Source organism: Arachis stenosperma, chromosome 10 (genome assembly GCF_014773155.1).
Source record: "Arachis stenosperma cultivar V10309 chromosome 10, arast.V10309.gnm1.PFL2, whole genome shotgun sequence".
Lineage (NCBI taxonomy): Eukaryota > Viridiplantae > Streptophyta > Magnoliopsida > Fabales > Fabaceae > Arachis > Arachis stenosperma.
In genome coordinates this window covers 25,311,243-25,317,242 of record NC_080386.1, presented here as the reverse complement: position 1 = coordinate 25,317,242, position 6,000 = coordinate 25,311,243, and positions in this window count along the sequence as shown.

Below are 6,000 nucleotides of genomic sequence, written 5' to 3'. Positions count from 1 at the left end.
TATAAGCTCTTGAGCTTCTTCAATTGTCTTCCTCATGTGTATAGATCCACCAGCTGAGTGGTCTAAAGACATCTGAGCTTTTTCTGTGAGCCCATAGTAGAAGATGTCTAACTGTACCCACTCTGAAAACATTTCAGAGGGGCATTTTCTAAGCATACCTCTATACCTCTCCTAGGCATTATAAAGGGATTCATTATCCTCTTGTTTAAAGCCTTGGATGTCCAGCCTTAGCTGTGTCATCCTCTTTGGAGGGTAAAAATGATTCAGGAATTTGTCTGACAACTGTTTCCATGTCTTTATGCTTGCTGTAGGTGGTTATTCAACCACCTTTTAGCTTGATCTTTTACAGCAATGGAAACAGTAATAGTCTGTAGACATCCTGATCTACCTCTTTATCATGTACTGTGTCAGCAATTTGTAAGAACTGTGCCAGAAACTCAGTAGGTTCTTCCTGTGGAAGACCGGAATACTGGCAATTTTGCTGCACTATGATAATGAGTTGAGGATTTAGCTCAAAGCTGCTTGCTTTGATGGGAGGTGTACAGATGCTACTCCCATATGCAGCTATAATGGGGTTAGCATATGACCCCAGAGTCCTTTTGGACTGATCAATCCCTCTTAGGTCCATAATGGACAAAAGGGAAATGATAATGATTGCAAATAGATAAATTTTGTTTTTTTTTTTTTTGAATTAAACGAAAAAAATAAAATAAAATAAAAGGAAAAAAAAATTTTCGAAAATCAAAAAGAAAACAGAATCAAAGCAAATTAAGAACTGAATCAATTAGTTAATTAAAAAGATTTTGAAAATAGCAATTAAAAAGATATGATTGAAAAATTTTTATGAAACAAGATTTGATTTTTAAAAAGAGGAAAGAGAAAAACAACAAAAAGACACCAAACTTAAAATTTTTAGAAAAACAAACACTAATTTTCGAAAATTTTAAAGGAAAACACCAAGAGGACACCTGATGAGCGGATAATTTGTATGCTTTTTGGCATTGTTTTTAGTATGTTTTTAATATCTTTTAGTTAGTTTTTAGTATATTTTTATTAGTTTTTAATTAAAATTCACTTTTCTGGACTTTACTATGAGTTTGTGTGTTTTTCTGTGATTTCAGGTATTTTCTGACTGAAATTGAGGGTCCTGAGCAAAAATCTGATCCAGAGACTGAAAAGGACTGCAGATGCTGTTGGATTCTGACCTCCCTGCACTCAAAGTGGATTTTCTGGAGCTACAGAAGCCCAATTGGCGCGCTCTTAACGGCATTGGAAAGTAGACATCCTGGGCTTTCCAGCAATATATAATAGTCCATACTTTGCCCAAGATTTGATGGCCCAAACCGGCGCTCAAAGTCACCTACAGAAATTCCAGCGTTAAACGCCGGAACTGGCATAAAATTTGGAGTTAAACGCCCAAACTGGCATGAAAGCTGGCGTTTAACTCCAGAAAAGGTCTCTACACGAAATTCCTTCATTGCTCAGCCCAAGCACACACCAAGTGGGCCCGGAAGTGGATTTTTCTGTCATTTACTCAATTCTGTAAACCTTAGGACACTAGTTTACTACTTATAGGATCTTTTGACATTGTATCCGTACCTTATGACCCCATAACATTTTGTACACGTTTCTTTCCACAGTATGAGCCTCTAAACCCCATGGTTGGGGGTGAGGAGCTCTGCTGTGTCTTGATGGATTAATGCAATTACTACTGTTTCTTATTCAATCATGCTTGCTTCGATTCCAAGATAACACTTGTTCTTAATCCGGATGAATGTGATGATCCGTGACAATCATCATCATTCTCAACTATGAACACGTGCCTGACAACCACCTCTGTTCTATCTTAGATTGAGTAGTTATCTCTTGGGTTCTTTAATCGGAATCTTCGTGGTATAGGCAGGACCTGATGGCAGCATTCAAGAGAATCCGGAAGGTCTAAACCTTGTCTGTGGTATTCTGAGTAGGATTCAATGATTGAATGACTGTGACGTGCTTCAAACCTGTAACCTACTGGGCGTTAGTGACAGACGCAAAAGAGGGATTCTATTCCGGTAGGGGAGGGAACCAAACCGGTGATTGGCAGTACTGTGACAGAGTGCGTGCATTAGCTTTCACTGCGAGGATGGGAGGTAGCCATTGACAACGGTGAGACCCTACACGAGCTTGCCATGGAAGGAGACTTGCGTGTTTGATGAAGAAGACAGTAGGAAAGCAGAGATTCGGAAGATGGGGCATCTCCAAACCTCAACCCATTCTCCATTACTGCAATACAAGTAACCATTACATGTTCTTTTGCTTTTTACAATCAATCCTGATAATTTCTGATATCCTGACTAAGATTTACAAGATAACCATAGATTGCTTCAAGCCGACAATCTCCGTGGGATCGACCCTTGCTCACGCAAGGTATTACTTGGACGACCCAGTGCACTTGCTGGTTAGTTGTGCGGGATTGCAAAAGTGTTATTGCAATTTCGTGCACCAAGTTTTTGGCGCCGTTGCCGGGGATTGTTCGAGTTTGGACAACTGACGGCTTATCTTGTTGCTTAGATTAGGACTGTTTTATTTGTTGGTTTAGAGTCTTTTAGTTGAGTCTAGTTTCATATTTTAAGTTTGGTGTCAATTGCATGCTTTTATTTTTCTTTTAATTTTTCGAATTTGCATGTCTTTAGTCTCTTTTTGATCCGTAAAAATTCTAAGTTTGGTGTTGGTGCACGAAATTGCAATAACACTTTTGCAATCCCGCACAACTAACCAGCAAGTGCACTGGGTCGTCCAAGTAATACCTTGCGTGAGCAAGGGTCGATCCCACGGAGATTGTCGGCTTGAAGCAAGCTATGGTTATCTTGTAAATCTTAGTCAGGATATCAGAAATTATCAGGATTGATTGTGAAAAGCAAAAGAACATGAAATAGGTACTTGTTCAGCAGTAATGGAGAATAGGTTGAGGCTTTGGAGATGCTCCATCTTCTGAATCTCTGCTTTTCTACTGTCTTCTTCATCAAACACGCAAGGCTCCTTCCATGGCAAGCTGTATGTAGGGTTTCACCGTTGTCAGTGGCTACCTCCCATCCTCTCAGTGAAAATGTTCTATGCTCTGTCACAGCATGGCTAATCAGCTGTCGGTTCTCGGTCAGGCCGGAATAGAATCCATCGATCCTTTTGCGTCTATCACTAACGCCCCGCCTGCTAGGAGTTTGAAGCACGTCACAGTCATTCAGTCATTGAATCCTACTCAGAATACCACAGACAAGGTTTAGACCTTCCGGATTCTCTTGAATGCCGCCATCAGTTCTAGCTTACACCACGAAGATTCTGGTTAAGGAATCCAAGAGATATCTACTCAATCTAAGGTAGAACGGAGGTGGTTGTCAGGCACACGTTCATAGTTGAGAATATGATGAGTGTCACGGATCATCACATTCATCCGAGTTAAGAACAAGTGATATCTTAGAATGGAAACAAGCATGATTGAATAAGAAACAGTAGTAATTGCATTAATCCATCAAGACACAGCAGAGCTCCTCACCCCCAACCATGGGGTTTAGAGACTCATGCCGTGGAATGTACACAAAGAAACGTGTAAAATGTCATGAGGTACAGATACAATGTCAAAAGATCCTATTAATAGTAAACTAGTATCCTAAGGTTTACAGAAATGAGTAAATGACAGAAAAATCCACTTCCGGGCCCACTTGGTGTGTGCTTGGGCTGAGCAATGAAGCATTTTCGTGTAGAGACCTTTTCTGGAGTTAAACGCCAGCTTTCATGCCAGTTTGGGCGTTTAACTCCAAGTTTTATGCCAGTTCCGGCGTTTAACGCTGGAATTTCTGAGGCCGAATTGCTATGCCGATTTGGGCCATCAAATCTTGGGCAAAGTATGGACTATCATATATTGCTGGAAAGCCCAGGATGTCTACTTTCCAATGCCGTTGAGAGCGCGCCAATTGGGCTTCTGTAGCTCCAGAAAATCCACTTCGAGTGCAGGGAGGTCAGAATCCAACAGCATCTGCAGTCCTTTTCAGTCTCTGAATCAGATTTTTGCTCAGAACCTTCAATTTCAGTCAGAAAATACCTGAAATCACAGAAAAACACACAAACTCATAGTAAAGTCCAGAAAAGTGAATTTTAACTAAAAACTAATAAAAATATACTAAAAACTAACTAAAAGATACTGAAAACATACTAAAAACAATGCCAAAAAGTGTACAAATTATCCGCTCATCAAGGGGATGTGGTGGAGCTGAGCTCGATCATGGGAAATCGATACGACATCAGTCGGATCGACCCGCCGGAGAAATTCGGTACTATCATCGTCTTTGCCATCAATTCCAGAATTAGGTCAGCGTTTGTTCCAATTTCGGCATTTTGATTCGCCACTATGAAATATGTTTTCTTCTTCTCTCTAATTATGTTGGTCTTCAGTTATTTCAATTTTTTATTTCATATTGGTGATGGAATTTTACTTCATTGTTGTTTATTCGACTAGAAATGGCTTGAGGAGGAGGAAAGAAGATGATAATTTGATAATCAGGGTGGGTGTGTTGATAGAGGACGATAAAGCTACACTTGTAAACTTGAAGGTGACTGCGATGATGGAAGAGAAAGAGGAAGAGAGGTTGTGAAATTGGATTTGGTAAAATAGGGAGTAATTTGGGTATTCTAAATAGTTTTTTAAGTTTTGGTTGGTTTTATCAACTCAAATCTCTCTTTTATGGTTACAATGTTAATTTTGTTTTTTTATGGGCAGATTTGTCAGCACTTGAATCTTTCGTAGTTAGAAATGGTTGTTTACTCAACAATATTTATTTAACTTCCATGTAGCACAAGTCTCAAGATTAAGAAAATTATTGGGTGCGAGGTGGGAAGGCTATCAATGATGTCTTGGTATCCCATTAGGTGCAAACCTGAGGCATATCTTTACATGAAAACCTGTTTTAGATAGAGCGGAGAAGAGGCTAAGTAGTTGGAAATCCATAATGTTGTCTAAGGTGGGACGACTAATGATCATAAAATCAATTATTAATAGTCTTCCAATGTATTTTTTGGGATTGTTTAAGATGCCAAAGGCAATTTCTAAGAAAGTTATTTCGATGCAATCGAGACTTTTTTGGTGAGGCAAAGAAGGCAAGAAAAAAATGACAACAGTTAAGTGGAGTACGATTCAAATGCCAAAAAAATAAGAAGTTCTGGGATTGGGCAACATAGAGATAAAGAATGTGGCCTTACTACTCAAATGGTAGTGGAGGTACTCTGATGAGAATGAGCCGTTATGGAAGAGGGTGGTGAGTTCTTGTTTTGATGTTGATACGACAATGCAAGTGGTAGAGCATATCAGTAGAATAGCAAACGGACCATGGAAGGAAATTTTGGAAGTTGTAAGAGGTAATGAGGTGTATCAAAATATTAGTAAGTATGATTAGCGGAATGCATTGTTAGGGATGAAAAAAGAACTCGCTTTTAGAGAGATGTTTGGGTGGGGAGAGAGCACTTAAGGAGTGATTCCTGAGACTATTTAGTATCTCCAATCAGAAGGAGTGTGTCGTTGGTGACTGTGGTACGTGGATTGGATAGTCACGGGTCTGGAATCTTCAGTAGCGTAAAGAGTTCATTGGAAGAGACAGAAAGAAAAAGAGAGGGCACAAATATGAGAGTTACAACATATATTAAATAATATTTTCTGCATGTAAGTACTAGGGACCATGCGGCATTAACACATGGCTCTGATTGCTCATATTCAGTGAACTTTTTCATTGATGTGCAACGGGACAACAATATCGAATTCAAAATGTGAAACATGTTTTTGATAATATTTGGCGTGGTTTGGTTTCACCAAGGGTGAAATTGGTGACGTGGTTTGTGATTATGAAGGACAAATTGAGTAAAAGATATTTGCGTTCTATGAATCTGTGTAAAGTAGAGGAGTCGGTAACACATTTATTTTTACAATGCAAATCAATATGTTGAATAGCTCAAAGATGGGGTAGTGTTAGTTGG